We start from the raw sequence: 18,675 nt of genomic DNA, 5'->3' as shown, positions 1-18,675 counted from the left end.
TATTTGTTAAAACACATTATGGATGAGTACGATGAGGGTTAGCTTGTCAGTCAGTTTAGCTGTAGCCCCCCAATTGGCTTAACCTGCAAATAACCACCAAAGCCTGGTTACTTCACAGACATAATATTGAAACTATAAAAGTATCCGAAAAGAGAGTTTTCAGAACCCCCCACTCTGGATACATGCAGGGTGGAAGGCCATTAGCCTTCCCATTGCTACCGTTTGATACTACAAGAATATAATGTAATGCTAAGTGTGAAAAGACAACGTATTTGATATAATAAGAATGGACTTAATAAGAATGTTTACTTATTGCATAGCTACATCAGACCATAGAAAATCACCTCTCATTACTAAAAGAGAAATTACATTTTTATATCTGGACTTGATTTGGTTTCACTTTAGAAACATTGTTTAGTCATGCCAAAACCACCAGTGTCTGAAGCTAAACTGAGTTTGTATAATGTTCTAGATCAGTGGTGTCCAAACTACGGCCCGGGGGGCCATTTGCGGCCCGCTGTCCATTTTTCAGTGGCCTGCGACACATGCTAAAAATGGCATTTGACTCAGTTCAAATGAAATAAACCAAACAAAAATGTTTGGAGATGGTGAAAGCAAGAAGGGAGGGTATCGAAAAACAGGTGCCATCCATCCATTTTCTTGAGCGCTTATTACTCACAAGAGTCGCGGGGGGTGCTGGCGCCCATCTCAGCTGGCTCTGGGCAGTAGGCGGGGGAAACCCTGGACTGGTTGCCAGCCAATCACAGAAAAACAGGTGCCATTAAAGGTTATTTTAGTTAATTAAAACTAATGAAAAAAAAATCTAAATAAAAAAACAATATAGTTACCGAGATAAAATAAAAATGAAAATGCTTTTAAAAAAATGAAAACTAACTCAAACTACATTTTATGTTTACAAAACTAACTAAAATTGACTAGAATTATAGCCAACATGCCCTTTGTTTTAGTCTTTGGTAATTAATTTCATGCATGAGCCTTTGGGGATGATTTTAAATGTGATTTATAGTAGATTTATTTGGTTTTTAAACCGCCCTGTAGACGGCTAATCGATGCACTGCAGCCAGCTTGCTGATCCTTCCGCCTTCGAAAAGACAAACAACTTCTAGCGGAAGGATCAGCTGGCTGCAGTGCGTCAATTAGCCCTCTACAGGGCGCCGCGCAGTGATACGAACGAACAGAAAAGTAGTGGCTGGCGGTAATGGCATCTGACTTTTTTCAGAAAAGGAGTATTGTGATGGAAATGTATCACGCTTTTGAATACAAATAGTTTTTAGAAGAAAAACGCTTAATTTCCGAGACCCCAGCCAGCTTGCTGGACTATTTTCCTCTCGTCCAACACAGGACCAAAACTCGTGTCACAAAGCGCTGTCAGGGGTAAGTCAGTGCTGATCGCACACACTGGAGGTGAGGATGAAATTGAGATTCATGTTAAAAAATCAGAACGATCCCTTTAAGAATGAAATGTCCTCCTGAATGAATGAGAATATTATTCACAAGCGAGCTGTTTAAACTGCATTTCCTCGACTCCAAGTAACGCGAGACTTCGCCCGGGAAGCGGTGTTTGTGCGTGGGTGGAAAAAAAAAAGTTATGCGAGACTTGTCGCCGTAGTGGACAACTACAGTAAGGTAGCACTTTTGCTTTCGGTTTTGGGAGGAAAGTGTTGAAGACGCGGACACAACGTTCTCCGGCAAGTTTCATGTCCAAAGTATGGAAGAGATGTTAATTTTATACGAACAATGGAATTCTGGTAAAAGTGTCGCCATGTTCAAAGACTGTCAACTGCGAGTACTGCAGATGTACAGGAACCGCGGTGTTTGACCCCACGGAGAGAGACAGGACTTCTTCCAATTAAAAGGCACACAACTCGACCAGAGAAAGGTAATAAACTTAAACACTTAAGCCATACTGCGTTGTGGCGAATGAGGGCTTTCCGGAGTCAGGACATGAGGAAAACATTACCATCCCCAAAAGCTGCTCATCCGTTGACTTCCATATCACATGAATTTCCGTGCGCCTATACATCACAAGCGCACTAAAAATTCAGTTGTCATATATACATCTGTGCTTACGAGTGTGCGCCATTCAAGTCCCTCGCTGTAAACATGCTGATCGATACTAGCCGACCCGAACGCGTGTGTACATTAGAGGTAAGATTGAACCTAAAAAATCCAGCCCGACCCGACCCAGGCCCGTGGGCATTAAAGCCCGACCCAGCCCGAGCCCGACCAATTAACTTGATTTGCAGGCCCGAGCCCGAAGCAAACCCGAAATTTCAATTTATCTCATAGTATTTTTGGCAGAAAAAAAAAACGCAAGATTTTTTAAGGTTAAAATAATCTATATATTTTTATGATCATGATAAATACATTTGCACAACGAAATAACGCTGGAACACAGTAAGAGGCCAGACAAAGAGAGTGAAAGAGAGATCTTGATGCGTGTCATGAATTCACGTCTTCATGGAAGTTCAACAACTGGGCTTTATTAACAGACACACGAGGCAACAACGGCAGAACTCCCTCGGGCATATCAGACTGTCGTAAGGAAAAACGCTGTCTCCAGGACGGCCATGCCGAAGGCTGGGTGAAGTCAAACGATTCAGGAGCCTAAAACTTAGCCATCACGTTGCTTCAGTCTTGACTGCAGGGCGAAAGAGCAACTTCTGTGCACGCGAGGCAACAACGACAGAACTCCCAGGCTCAGGCATATCAGACTGTCGTAAAGTGTGGCTACTGCTGTAAACAAGGGGTGATACTCATTCCAAAGACCGCTAACACCTCCTAGTGGCGATCCGTAGAATAACAGTTTTAAATGACACCACAATGCGCACTCGCTTAATAACGCGGAGAAATACTGCAGCCCCCTAGGCTTTTAATAGAATAATGAACCTTACAGCGCTCCTTCTGTTTTATTCAAATTATTTATTTATAAGTATTCCTTAGTTTAGTATCCACGCATCGTTTTAGTTTTCATTTTTCTAAACATATATTTATTTAAAAAAAAAAAAAAGAGACCAGAGCAGGGCTATCGCGAGATGCTGTGACTATCGCGAGACCGGTAGCGAGACTGGGAAAATCTAACATGGCGGCGCCCTGCTGCTAAAATAGAATTAGCTTTATATTTCTAATTAAACACGAATTTAACGACTAGATAAATTCGATTCTTTTCTTTTCTAAGAAAGATCGGAAATATTATCCAGTGTGGACGACCTCGAACGCTTTATTGACGATTATTTTTATAGCTGCGCGATGGATGATCTGGTGGCTAGTCGTGATAATCCTTCGAAAAAAAGGAAAAATGACTCGTCAACAGATACGGATGATTTAGTAACCGCTGACGTATCGGTGAGTATGCTGGATTCCATAAATAAAAAACTTGACATCCTCTGTCTTATCCGCGAGGACGTCAAAGAATTAAAGGCAAGTTTGGAATTCGTTAGCCAACAGGTAAGCGATCTCCAACGAGATAATTCCGAGCTACGCTCCTCTCTCGTAGCTGTCACTGTCACGTTGGAGACGATTAAAAAGGAGAATAAAATGCTAAAGGAAACGGTCTTAGATGTTCAATCCCATAGTATGCGGGAAAATCTAATATTTTCAGGTATATCCGAAAATACCCCAGATAATCCAGAGAGCGAGATAAAAAAATTCATGACATTATCGCTAAAGATCCCTCAGGAGACGGTAAATAATATCTCTTTTCACCGTGTACACCGGCTCGGAGCTCGTAAGGGCAATAAGCCCCGTCCTATTATTGCTAAGTTCGAACATTTTAAACATAAAGAATTGGTTAAAAGTAAAGGACGGGAGCTCAAAGGGACATCTTTCGGGATGAATGATCAATTCCCAAGAGAGATAAACGAGCGGCGAAAAGTACTGTTTCCTATAATGAAACAAAATAGACAGGAGGGTAAACGGACTTCGATGGTCGTTGATAAATTATATATCGACGGCCAGCTATTCCGAAACCCAACCTCGACCCCTTGGCTGTTCTAACTGATAAATTGGTAGAGCCGAATATTGTGTGATTATTTGACGTATGTTTATGTATGTGTATGTATATGTGTATATACGTATATATATGTATATGTATATATATATATGTATGTATATGTATGTATATGTATGGATAATGGGTTACGAAACTGAGAATATGAATTTATATCATGTATAGGCTATATAATAATAATAATAATAATAATAATAATAATAATAATAATAATAATAATAATAATATAAAAATATATTTTTAAAAAATACAAAAATAATAATAATAAAAATAATAATCTCGCTTAGGTCACTATCTACTGGTGTATTATGTTGAATCCCCCACAGAATTCCTTCACACTCACTTCCCCCCTCGTTTCTTCACTATTATACTTATCTACTTGTTATCTCTCTCTTTATATAAATTATATAAATTGCCTAATTACTCTTTTGCTATCCTACAATATGTTAATATTAATAAGCAGCTCATATAGATGTATACATAAGACTGAGTCTATATTGCTTGTATGCAGAAATTAGTTCTGGTCTCCTGGAATGTGTGTGGCGCTCGCTCCCAGGCAAAAAAAATAAACATTTTAGACCATCTCTCAAAATTTAAGGCAGATATTTGTCTCCTACAAGAAACCCACTTACAAAAATCAGAAGAAAAATTATTTATAGATAAAAATTTTAGTCAAGTTTACTCTGCCTCCTATAATAGTAGACAAAGAGGTGTCTCTATACTTATACATAAGAATTTATTCTTTACTCTAAATAATATAGTAATAGATTTAGAGGGCCGATATATTATTATACAGGTAACTATATTTAATAAAGTATATACAATTGGTAATTTATATGCCCCAAATAATGATGACCCGGATTTTTTCCATGAATTTTTCTCTCGGTTACTCGATTTAGCAACAAATTCTACTATTATTATTGGAGGTGATTTTAACACGGTCTTAAACCCATTAATAGATCGTTCTAATAATACGATATATACAAGGCGATTACGATCTGCTAAAGTAATAGATGAATATAGGGAGGATTTTGGCCTCAGCGATGGCTGGAGACTTCAAAACTCAACTAAGAAGGAATTTACTTTCTTCTCTGCGGTGCACCGATCATTCTCAAGAATTGATTTTTTCCTTACAAATAATTCTATTGTTGATAAAACTGCTATAAAAATACATTCTATAATTATAAGTGATCATGCACCAGTCTCCCTCACTCTACAAATTGACTCTACCTTTAAACTACCCCCGATATGGAGTTTTAACATCTCATTACTGAAAGACGTAGAGTTTGATAAAATTATTAGAAGGGAATGGGCAGATTTTTTGGAAATAAATGACTCTCCAAATATATCTCCATCTCTTCTCTGGGAAGCAGGGAAAGCGGTAATTAGAGGGAAAATTATATCATATTCAACTTATAAAAAGAAACAGGATCAAAAATTAGAAAAATATCTGGAAGATAAAATTAAACAACTAACGGATGAATATGCATTAAACCCAAATAATCAAATATGGACAGAACTACAGAATATAAAAATACAGTTAGATAACATGTTATCTAAAAAGACAGAGTTTATAATACAACAGTTGAGATATAATAATTTTGAACATAATAATAAATCAGGTAAATTTCTGGCAAATCAACTTCAACGGAATCGGGAAAAATCTCTTATAACGGCTATTAAAGATATAAATGGTGAATGCACACAATCACCAGAAGAAATTAACCATATTTTTTATAACTATTATCGAAATCTATACTCAGAAATTAATAGACCTAACCCTGAACATATTGAGGTATTCCTAAATAGCTTAAATATACCTCAGTTATCTACTGAACATAAAGATATTCTAGATGCCCCGCTTACTATAGATGAGTTGTATCGTGCTTTAGACAGTATGCCTAATGGCAGAGCACCTGGTCCAGACGGCTATCCGGCTATATTTTTTAAACATTTCTGGTTAATGTTTGCTCCATTATTTCTAAGAGTAGTAACTGAAATTAAAAGTAAGGGTGATATACGTCAAGATATGAATATAGCAGCAATTAAACTTTTATTAAAGCCAGAAAAAGACCCCACCCTCCCGTCAAGTTACCGACCGATATCACTAATTAATACCGATATTAAAATTATCGCTAAGGCCTTGGCATCTCGACTAGAGACAGTAATCTCGACAATTATTCATAGCGATCAAACAGGTTTTATTAAAGGTCGTCATTCTACTAATAATATTAGGAGGCTCTTTAACGATTAGTATGTCACAGCGGTATGATAAAAAGGCAGTTGTTATTTCGCTGGATGCAGAAAAAGCCTTCGATAAAGTTAACTGGTCCTTCCTCTTTGCTGTCTTAAATAAATTCGGCTTCGGGGAGTCATTCATTCAATGGGTCTCAATATTATATGATTCTCCTAAAGCTACAGTTACTACTAATGGGATTACTTCACAGAGTTTTACTCTACAAAGGGGTACAAGACAAGGGTGCCCAATGTCTCCTTTATTATTTGCTATATTTATTGAGCCGCTTGCATTAGCTATACGTCAGGATAGACGGATCCAAGGACTCCACTCCGGGACAATAGAACATAAAATTAATCTATATGCCGATGATATATTACTCTATTTAGAAGAACCTGCTATCTCGCTAGGGGAAGCATTTAACTTAATAACTAAATTCTCTCACTTATCAGATTACTCTATTAACTGGACAAAATCAACATTATTACCTATTACAGAAAATTCATGGAACCCTACAAGTCAGGATCCACACTACTCCTTTCCTACAGGTAATTTAAAATACTTAGGTGTTAAAATTTCACCTAAGTTAACTGAATTAACTTCTTTAAATTTTTTACCATTATTGGATAGCATCCGTAGTGACCTGGAGCGCTGGAATAATCTTCCGATCTCTTTAATAGGACGGATAGCTACTATAAAAATGAAAGTTTTACCAAAGATTAATTATTTATTTTCAATGATTCCATTTAAACCTACGTCTAACTGGTTCCAATCGCTGGACTCTGCTATCATAAAATTCTATTGGAATAAAAAAAAAAAACTCTTCAGGAAAGTAAATCTAAAGGAGGTTTAGAGGCACCAAACTTTATGTACTATTATATAGCTAATCAACTACAATATCTTGTGCTATGGACACAACCCAACAGAGATACTAACTGTTGGTTGGAATTGGAGCAGAAGGATTGTAATAATCTTAGACTGTTAGATTTACTCTTTATTACAAAATCAATAAAACGACATAATTGTTTTAAAAACCCAATGATAGCCGCCACCCTGACTGCCTGGTGGAAGGCATTAGAAATTACAAACTCCCAATTGGCGCCCTGTGGGCTCTCTCCCATTTGGCATAACCCCGACTTTCAACTTAATAATCAGTCGTTCCATTTAAGCTTATGGGAGCAGAAAGGAATTACACACCTTCATCATCTTTTCTCAGATAATAAGTTTATATCGTATACAAACTTGGTCCAGAAATATGAAATAAAAAACGGAAATTTCTTACATTATCTGAAAGTTAAAAATATGGTTAAGAAACAAATCCCAACACTTCAGGATACGCTCCAACTAAAGATAAAGAACTAAAGATATTATAAAGCTTTCTCCAACAACAATAAAGAAAATATCAAAAATATATAAGTTATTTTTATACACAAATAAAACGTATTTACCGACTTTAAAATGGGACAAAGACTTGTCTATAGTTCCGGAACCAGACTTTTGGACCCAAATCTGTGAAAATGTATTTAAAATGACCAAACAGACAAATTTGCAACTTATCCAATATAAGATACTTCATAGAACATATATTACACAATATATGATGAAAAAAAATGGGACTCTCTGACTCCGACATTTGTCTCCAGTGCTCACAAAACACTGCCGATACTTCATGCTTTATGGTCATGTACTCCAGTGCTGCATTTCTGGAATAAAATCTTGGAAAAGCTCGCTGATATATTAAACTGTAGGCTTCCTTTATCTCCAAGATTGTGTTTACTAGGTGACTTAACAATGAGCTACCATGTAAACAATCTCAATCTATATTTATAGCCCTTACTATTGCTAAAAAAATAATCCTTGTCAATTGGAAAAATAAACAATCTCTAAATATCGACCACTGGTTAAACTTACTAATAAATTATATCTCAATGGAAAAAATCTCTGCCTTAAATAAAAATCAAGTATCAAGATTTAAACAAATATGGCCTATGTACATAGAATATTTTAATCTTAATTTGGCAACTTAATCCTGCCTAGATTCTGCCTGTTAACGAGAGCCACCACATCGTTACAACTTCTGTTTTCGCTGCTTCTGTATTTGGTATTTTGTATCTGATTGTTTTTATTTTTATATAGTCAGGAACCTAGTTGCTGCTAGTGGGCTCGAGCATACCACACTATACGACACTATACTCACTAACTCCTTAAGATTTATTTCTAGTGGGCACTAAGCATCAACACTTGGTGTTACTGCATGCTAATTAGTCAATTTTCTTGACGCCGTCCCCCGTGGTCGGGCGGGGGTGGCTCTGCCCCCCCCCCGTTGTCTGCTCGGTGGCGGTTGCGTCTTGGCCGCTCCCTGGGCCCCCTGTGGGGTGCGGTGTTGGGGTGCTTTCCCTGGTGCCCGGGGCGGTGCCGTCCCGGCGCGGTCCGCTGCTCCATGCCCGGCGTTGCGGTTCGGGGCGGGTGGGCCTCTGGTGTGCCCCGTGGTTCCCTCTCCCCTCCCCCTTCCTCCCCCCCGTCGCCTCTCCCTCCTCGCCTCCCCCCGCCCATCCTCCTCTGCCTCCCGGTCCCTTTTCCCTTGTCGCCCTCCCTCCTCCCCCTCCCCCCCCTGCCCTGCAGCCGCCCTTTCGCCTTCTTGTCGTCTCCTCCCCGTTTCCCCCTCCCCCCTTCCCTGTCTGCCCCCCGCCCCCTCCCCCTCCCTCTCCCTGGGGCTCCCTCCCCGGCCCAGGCGTCGGACTCCGGGGGCCGGGCGGGGGTTTGAGGCCTGCCCCACTCCGGTAGAACTCCTGGCGCCCCGGGCGAGCTCCGGTGGTCGGTGGGCTGTCCAGTAGCCCTGCTGCGCTGGCTGTCCGCCTATCATGGTGCCGGATGGGTGGGGTGGGGGGCAGCTGTGGTGGGGGGGGGGGGGTGCTGGGTTGGGTGAGGCCCCGCTGGTCGCTCCTCTTACTCACTACACTAGTTTTGCACTATACACTTTGTAAATATACACATAGGGCACACAACACATTTCTTGGTGGGGTGGGGAAGGGTGGAAACACCGTCTTCACCCTTCAACTCCCCTCCAATTTTAATGCACTTCATGTCCAAGGGGAGGGGTGAGTTGGGGCGGGGAGCCATCAGGGGGGATGGACTGCAGTGCCTGGCAGCGCTGTGGTCTCCCCCATCTGTGTCCCTGCCCCACCACTTTGTCCCTCCATTTCCTTTTTTAATGCACCACACATATACATATTCATTCTTTGGGGGGGATGCGGGTGTATCGGAGTAGGGGAATTTTTTTTTAATGCACCTCACGCACACACTTGTATATACACTGGGTGGGGCCACATTCATGGTGTAAGGGTAGAGCTCGCCAGTCGGCGAGCTGGCGGACTCAGTAACAGGGTTAGGTGTCACTAGTACGCTGGCGTGACGACCGGGGCCTCTTCCCACCGGGCTCGGTGTTCTGGTGTTCCGCCTCTCCCCCGGTGCTTCCTCCTCTGCTTCCCCCCTCCCGCCGCTGTGCTCCTTTCGCACGGCTGGAGGTGGGGTGGGCACGTCTTCTCTCTCTGCGCTGCTGCCCGGTGCCGGTTTCCGGGGGTGGGGGGGCTCGCGGGGGGCGTGGTTCGCGGGGGGGTTGGCGGTCGTCGGGGGGGGGGGGGGGGTCGTCTTGTTTTGGGGGCGGGGGGGTGGAGGTATGGGTGGGTTGGGTGTTGGGGGTCGGGGTGTGTTCGGGGTTTGGGGGCCGGGGGTGGCGGGGCCTGGGTCGTGGTGGGTGGCGGGTTTGGGTGGGGTGCCGGGGGGTCGTGGGGGGATGGGGGCTGGGGACCGGTGGGGCGCTGTGGGGGCCCGCCGGGCCTCGTTCTGCGGCCTTGGGCTCGGTGGTGTGGGCCGGGGCTGGGGCGGGGGTGTTCCGGGCGTCTGGGTCGGCTCGCCGACCGGTGTCCGCTCGGGTGGCTTGGGGGTAGCCTTAGTGCTGCCGCGGCCTGGGGATTCCGGACGGTGCTCGCTTTGCTGGACCGCGGTTGACGGCTTCTTTCTTTGGTGGTGGTCCTTATGCATGCCAGATCCATCGCGCCAGCATCTACTGAAACTCAAACAGAAGTTGCCTCTCCCTCCCACAGCCCCTTGAATCAGTGGGTGCTGGTGTCTGTGGATCTCACTTTACTTTATCTATCCTTCCCTCCTTCCTCTCTTTAGTTTTTCCTCTGGTCACTTGAGATCTCAATTTATTGGAAGTTTGAGGTTTCTGGGATTGGCATAAGACTCTGGTTTTGTAACCACGCAGGAGGGGTTTGGTTGGTGCTGGATTTCACTTTGATGGATTGGATGTACTGGCTTCTATGGATCTCACTCTACCTCATCGATCCTTCCCTCCTTCCTCTCTTTAGTTTTTCCTCTGGTCTCTGGAGATCTCGCTAATTTGCTGGAATTTAGAGGCTTCCGGGGTTGGCGTAAGACTTTGATTTTGTAACCATGGGGAAGGCAGGAAGTGTTTGGTCGGTGCTGGATTTCATTTTGATTTATCTTTCTTTTCTCTTTATTTTTTCTGACCTTTTCTCTGGTCTCCTGACCATTTGAACCTCACGACTCTGGCAAGATTCTGAAGTACCTGGTTAAGGCGAAGGGTTATGGGATATTTATAAGGTTTTAGGTGAATTAATGAGTATAAATTTATACGTATTTGCACGCACACGCACGCGCACGCACGCACGCAAACGCACACACGCAAACGCACGCACACATACACACACACACAAAAAAAAAAAAGAGCAATGATGATAAGACGTTGAATCGGTAAGACTACCGAATGAACAATTCTGAGCTCTTAAAAAAAAAAAAAGTCAGCGAGAGAGCATCTCGGGCCCGAGCCAACCCGAACTTAATGATTGACATTTTGACAATTTCGGGCCGGGTCGGGCTCGGGCTAATCTTAGCTCTAGTGTACATTACAATAACTCTCGAGTTAAGAGCATTACATGAAAATGCTACCATGCTGTACTGTCTCAAAGCTTAAAAAAGAAAGACCACGGTCAGAGGTGGATTCGCATGCTGATACTGTACGGACGTAAAAAAAAATAACATGGGCCGTTCATGCTGAAGTGAGTAGTAGTATCTTCTTTTACAGCGAACATAGCACTGTGTGGCGTGCGTTTGTCTTAAGTATAAAATAAGTGTGGGAGAAGCTCTAAATGCATAGTTGGAGGTTATGCTCAGCAACACTCAAAGGAGCAATCGTCTTTTCCATGTGCGCTGCAGAACTGAAAGCTTTAAGAGATGTGATGTAAACTGTCGGGTTCTTACATATTGAATACTTTCGAGATGTCTTTTTGTTGCTGTCTATTTATTTTCCTGGTGCTACTGATGGACAACTAAATTTCCCCTTAGGGGGTTTAATACATAAATAAATAAATAAAGTATCTATCTATCTATCTATCTATCTATCTATCTATCTATCTATCTAATCAGTAAAAATGTGTATATAAATTTTCTCTCATAAGTTTTTTTTCTGAGTGCTACTCAAAAATTGGCCTGTATCATAATTTAAGTTAATTAGTTTACATGTAGTAAGGTGGCACTTTGAAATATATATTAATTAGTAGTTACAACTTACGAGTGGAGTATTTCGGCAGATGTATAAAACAGCAATTTAAAAGACTGATAGTTACTAATTTGGTCTGCAACATGTTAGAACATTACAGATCGCTGTATTTACAAAATAAAAGCAGATTTTCGCAAATGTACAAGTTACAACACATTTTGATCACTTTAAATTAAACAAGATATTCAAACCATTAATGGAGTAACAAAATAATTCTAAATTAATTTGACAATTAACTAATCGTTGAGTAATTAATCGGTGCATTGCTACACCGAACCGAATCAAATAGTAATCCTACTGAATCGAACATCGAATCGTAATCCTACTGAATCGAACCGAACCGAATCGTTTCATTTTAAAATCGAACCGTCCTTGTATCGGATCGCACCCCATGTATCGAGATGCGTATCGAACCGTCTTTATATATATATATATATATATATATATATATATATATATATATATATATTGTATTCATTTATCTGCTACAAAAAAATTTGAGTTTTCCTTATGTCACAGGTGACGAGATCTGGTCCTCGAGGGCCGCAGTCCTGCAGGTTTTGGATATTTCCATTCTTCAACACAACTGATTCATGATCAGCTCATCAGCAAGCTCCGCAGAAGCCTGATAACGAGCCTGTTAATTGGAATCAGCTGCACTTCGAGTCGGGAAATCTATAAAACCTGCAGGACTCCGGCCCTCGAGGACCGCAGTTTGCCACACCTAATTTATGTTAAATTATGACAGAAGTATTTTCTATTTATTTATTTTATATATATATATATATATATATATATATATATATATATATATATATATATATATGTGTGTGGGTGTGTGGGGGTGTGTGTGTATATTGAAACATATTGTCACGCCGCCACCGGTGTGACGGCCATGCTTTTATTTTGGTATCCATGTTTCCTGTCTTATCCTGAAAATCTAACTCTCCTCTCACCTCAGGTCACTTGCCCTTCCTGCCGCTCACTCATTACCGGTCCCCGCCCATGATTATCACCACCTGCCACCAATCAACCCACACAATAAAAGCCACCTGCATTCTCCCCTCCGTTGCCGAAGTGTCACCGTCAGTGCATGGAAGCGTCCACAGTCCTCATGTCCTTGTTCCTGTTGCCTAGCGTTGTTGCCTTGTTTTTGTGCCTTTTCCTCCCTTTTGGAGCGCCTTTAGTTACCCCTTTTGCCTTGTGCCCTTTTTCCTCCCTAGCGGAGCGCTTTCTGTTGTCCCCAGTACCCTTTGCCTGTTTTTTCCTCCCTAGTGGAGCGCCTTTTGTTCTCCATTTTTTCCCCTCCCTGTTCTCCTCTCAGTTTGAGAGGAGACCACTGTTGGCCGGAAATAAACCTGCTGCCTTGGTGGCCTACCTTACGCCTGCGTCTGAGTCCTACCTGACCCCGCCTTGTCAGTACACTTCGGCCAGCATGGACCCAGCAGGCAGGATCGAGGCCGCACTGCAGAGCCAGGAGGCCCGGCTCAACACCCAGGGCCAGATCCAACAGACCATGCTGTCCCGGATGGAGGAATTGACCAGCCAGGTCCACGAGCTGGTAAGCCTTTCACGGCGTCGAGCGCCAGCTTCCACCGGACAAATTCCTCCCCCTGAGTTCTCTGTACCGACCACGCCTTTCACCGGGGTAGGATTGAGACTGGCCTCCCCGGAACGATACTCCGGTGAACCCGGACGTTGTCAGACTTTTCTCACAGAATGCGACATACATTTTGAACACTTACCACAGGCATTTCCCACAGCCCGATCCCGAGTGGCCTTCATGGTATCTCACCTGACGGGTCGGGCCAAAACCTGGGCGACCCCGGAATGGGCCAGGGGTTCCTCGGTCTGCCAAAGCGTACAGGACTTTCAAATCGCTTTGCGCCGAGTTTTTGATCCAGAAAACCATGACCGAGAGAAGGCACGAGCACTGAGTCGACTGCAGCAAGGCAAGGAATCTGTCAGCGACTATGCAATTCGTTTTCGAACGTTGGCAACGGACAGTGGCTGGAATGCCATCGCACTCCACGACCATTTTTTGAAAGGACTCTCACCAGCTATTCAAGAGCTTCTGGTTCCCGTCGATCTCCCCGCGGACTTGGACGCCTTGATTTCCCTCGCTATCCGGACCGATCATCGTCGCCAGGAGCTGGCCAAGATCGGCGGACCGCGAAGGAGGGAGGAACCCACCCCCTGGACGCGGACACCGGAGGCCGGAAGGCCGCGATTCATCGCTCCTTCCCGACCGGAACCGGGAGAGGTGGACCTCGCTAGCGACGAACCCATGCAACTGGGAAGGGCTCGGCTTTCGCCGGAGGAGAGGCAGCGCCGACGCCGAGAGGGCCGCTGCTACTATTGTGGAGGTCTTGGACACTTGGTGGAATCCTGCTCCACAAAGGGCCACTCCCCGGTGAGTCCTCCGGCACCCCGACCCGCCAAGAGTCACAGACTTACGCAAATCCAGATAACCCACCACAATGTCTCCCTAGATCTGCCAGCCCTCATCGACTCCGGATCAGCCGAAAGTCTCATGGACTGGGAGCTCGTAAAGCATATACGAGCCGCCACCGAACCCCTTTCTTTGACCATCCAGGCTCGAGCGCTGAATGGCAAGGAGCTCTTCCAAATCACCCACATCACTGAACCTCTGGAAGTCCGAATCGGACCTCACTTCGAGACTCTCCGTTTCCATGTTTTCCACGCCGCTTCCCCCACTTTGGTTCTGGGACACCCTTGGCTGTGTCTACATGGTCCCAGAATCGACTGGAACACTGGAGTTGTGCTGGAGTGGGGAAAAGACTGCAGCTCTCACAGGTTGGAACAACCCGCACCCCGAAACTCCACAGCCCAGGTTCACCAGGTGACTCTTGTCCCACCGGCTCAAGAAGAGTACCCGAACTTGCACACTGTTCCCTCCTGCTACCACCCTCTGCGGGAGGTCTTCAGCAAGACCAAAGCCATGACTCTCCCTCCACACCGCCCATATGATTGCCCGATCGATCTGATTCCCGGCTCAACCATTCCCAAGGGGAGACTGTACTCGGTCTCTGGACCCGAACGCCAAGCCATGAACAGTTACATTGACGAATCCTTGAAAGCCGGCCTCATCCGACCGTCTTCCTCGCCTGCAGGAGCAGGCTTCTTCTTTGTGAGCAAGAAGGATGGATCCCTACGCCCATGCATTGACTACAGCCCCTTGAATGACATCACGGTCAAGAACCGGTACCCATTGCCATTGATGTCCTCTGTGTTTGACCAGTTGCAACAAGCTAGAATCTTCACAAAGCTCGATCTCCGCAACGCCTATCACCTCATCCGGATCCGCGAGGGAGATGAATGGAAGACTGGTTTTAACACGCCCCGGGGACATTACGAGTACCTCGTCATGCCTTTCGGACTCACCAATGCCCCAGCAGTTTTTCAGGCCATGATTAATGAGGTACTAAAGGACTTTATTGATCACTTCGTATACGTTTACTTGGACGACATACTAATATACTCTCCTGACCTAATGAGCCATCGAGACCATGTAAGCCGAGTTCTGCAGCGCCTCCTGGATCATCAATTGTACGTGAAAGCGGAAAAAAGCCTGTTTCACGTCAACACTATCTCCTTCCTGGGATTCGTCGTGTCACCGGGAAAAGTAGAGATGGAGGCAGACAAGGTCAGCGCCGTGCGAGATTGGCCCACGCCGGATTCACGGAAAAAAGTCCAGCAATTCCTCGGATTCGCCAATTTTTACCGTCGATTCATTAGAAACTTCAGCACCATTGCCGCTCCCCTACACGCCTTGACCTCCCCACAAGTTCGTTTCTTTTGGACCCCGGAAGCCGAAAAGGCATTCAAAGACTTGAAACTTCGCTTCACCAACGCCCCAATCCTCAAAGTTCCTGACCCCAAACGCCAGTTCGTGGTCGAGGTGGACGCCTCGAGCATAGGGATTGGGGCAGTATTGTCCCAGCGCTGCCAGGAGGACGGAAAAACACATCCCTGCGCATTCCTCTCACGGAAACTATCCAAGGCAGAACGCAATTACTCGGTAGGAGATCGGGAGCTTCTCGCGGTAAAAGTAGCTCTTGAAGAGTGGAGACACTGGTTGGAGGGCGCCGAACTTCCTTTCGTGATCTGGACCGACCACCGAAACCTAGAATACTTACGTCAAGCTAAAAGACTCAACCCTCGACAGGCCAGATGGTCTCTGTTTTTCAACCGCTTCGTATTCTCTCTTACGTACAGACCAGGCAGCAAAAACGTTAAGGCTGACGCCTTGTCAAGAGTTCACGAGTCCGAGCCATTGGAAGCCGAGCCTGAGACCATTCTGCCCCGGGACTGCATAGTCGGGGCCATGAGATGGCAAATCGAGGACGATGTCAAAGAGGCGCTGCGTAACATCACTCCCCCCACGTCATGTCCACCACGTCGACTCTTCGTGCCGGAAGAGCTAAGGTCCCAGGTAATACACTGGGCTCACACATCACGGCTATTTTGTCATCCTGGTGTCCGCAGGACCATGTATGCTGTTGCCCGGAGATTCTGGTGGCCGGCAATGGAGACCACGATAAAGGAATACGTCACTGCCTGTCCGACTTGTGCCCGCAATAAAACTTCAAATCAGTCTCGGATGGGCCTTCTCCAACCGTTACCGATCCCATCCAGACCATGGGCAGAAATATCATTGGACTTTGTGACTGGACTGCCCCCATCCCATGGTAAAACCACAATCCTCACAGTTGTTGACAGATTCTCCAAGATGGTTCGCTTCATTCCACTATCCAAGCTCCCATCCGCCAAAACTACCGCAGACATCATGATCCACCACATATTCCGGTTTTATGGATTCCCGCTACACATCGTCTCCGACCGTGGACCACAGTTCATCTCCCGTTTCTGGACGCAATTCTGCAAAGCCCTAGGAGCCAAGGCCAACCTGACGTCAGGTTACCACCCGGAGGCCAATGGACAGGCGGAAAGATTAAACCAGCAACTCGAAACGGGCCTCCGATGCCTCGTCTCCCAGAACCCGACTACCTGGAGCACTTACCTGGTTTGGGTTGAGCTCGCACATAACTCTTTACCCACTTCTGCCACAGGTCTCACCCCGTTCAAGTGTGTCCATGGCTACGATCCCCCATTCTTCGCCGAACTGGAAGAGGAGGTAACGGTCCCCTCGGTCAAAGCCATGATCCGTCGGTGCCACAAGGTCTGGTCGGCGGCCCGGACGGCGCTTCAACGCCAGGGAGACCGGGTGAAGAGGGCCGCCGACCGGAAAAGGAGACCGGCACCTGAATACCGCCCAGGCCAGCGAGTTTGGCTATCAGCAAAACACCTCAGACTCAAGGTACCATGTCCGAAGCTGGCCCCGCGATTTGTGGGGCCTTTCCCAGTAACCAAGTCCATAGGGCCTGCCGCCGTTCGACTCCGTCTGCCACGATCCCTCAGAGTCCATCCTACATTCCACGTCAGCCAAGTCAAGCCTGTCCACGAAAGCCCACTGGTGCCCTCCGAACCCAACCCGCCCCCCCCAGAGATGATTGAAGGCGGCCCCGTTTACAAGGTCAGAAAACTTTTAGATGTTCGTAATCGGGGCCGCGGGAGGCAATACCTTGTCGACTGGGAGGGGTACGGCCCGGAGGAAAGACAATGGGTCCCCTCCCGGTTCATCGTTGATCCCTCCCTCATTGACGACTTTTACGCTGAGCACCCTGACATTCCTGGGCCGTCAAGAGCCGGCCGTTGAGGGGGGGGTACTGTCACGCCGCCACCGGTGTGACGGCCATGCTTTTATTTTGGTATCCATGTTTCCTGTCTTATCCTGAAAATCTAACTCTCCTCTCACCCCAGGTCACTTGCCCTTCCTGCCGCTCACTCATTACCGGTCCCCGCCCATGATTATCACCACCTGCCACCAATCAACCCACACAATAAAAGCCACCTGCATTCTCCCCTCCGTTGCCGAAGTGTCACCGTCAGTGCATGGAAGCGTCCACAGTCCTCATGTCCTTGTTCCTGTTGCCTAGCGTTGTTGCCTTGTTTTTGTGCCTTTTCCTCCCTTTTGGAGCGCCTTTAGTTACCCCTTTTGCCTTGTGCCCTTTTTCCTCCCTAGCGGAGCGCTTTCTGTTGTCCCCAGTACCCTTTGCCTGTTTTTTCCTCCCTAGTGGAGCGCCTTTTGTTCTCCATTTTTTCCCCTCCCTGTTCTCCTCTCAGTTTGAGAGGAGACCACTGTTGGCCGGAAATAAACCTGCTGCCTTGGTGGCCTACCTTACGCCTGCGTCTGAGTCCTACCTGACCCCGCCTTGTCACATATTAGTTTATTTACATCAAATAATTGTATTTGTAACTTCCTCTGTTGGTGTTGTTAATATAAATAAATAAAGAATGCAATATATTCTATATCCCTGTGTTTTGACTTCCCTTTGTCTTCTAACAGATTTTTATGAGTCGGTATTGAGGTATTGTTAGCTTTTAAATCTCATTTATAAATGTTTTACAAGGCATAGATAGTGCTCACTTTAGATGAGCTAAAAAAAAAAAGACTTTATTAATGAACAGTAAATGATTTGTAACTACTTCATTTGATGAATTAATGTGTAATTTTTTATAAAAACATCTATTAACACACTAACCATGACATTACATTATATCCCAATAGTTTGTTAATCATTTACATACACTTTCTAAATGATCTTAAAAACTATTGACGATTCCTAAATAGCTGCTAAGTAAATGATGCAATAAATAATCTAGAAATGCTGAAAACATCATTTATAAAGTATGAAAAGGCAGCCTTAAGTATATTATATATGAGCTTATTAACGATAGGTAAAA

General features: G+C 44.9%; 1 protein-coding gene across 1 annotated transcript in view; it reads right to left on the bottom strand.

The window, feature by feature from the left end:
- LOC144014872 (myosin-7B-like) overlaps window positions 1-18,675 on the bottom strand; it is a 508,753-nt gene that overhangs the window by 486,745 nt on the left and 3,333 nt on the right. The window lies entirely within an intron of this gene.

This window comes from Festucalex cinctus, chromosome 2 (genome assembly GCF_051991245.1).
Source record: "Festucalex cinctus isolate MCC-2025b chromosome 2, RoL_Fcin_1.0, whole genome shotgun sequence".
Lineage (NCBI taxonomy): Eukaryota > Metazoa > Chordata > Actinopteri > Syngnathiformes > Syngnathidae > Festucalex > Festucalex cinctus.
The sequence above is the reverse complement of the archived record's forward strand: the minus strand, read 5'-3'. Positions and strand labels throughout refer to the sequence as shown.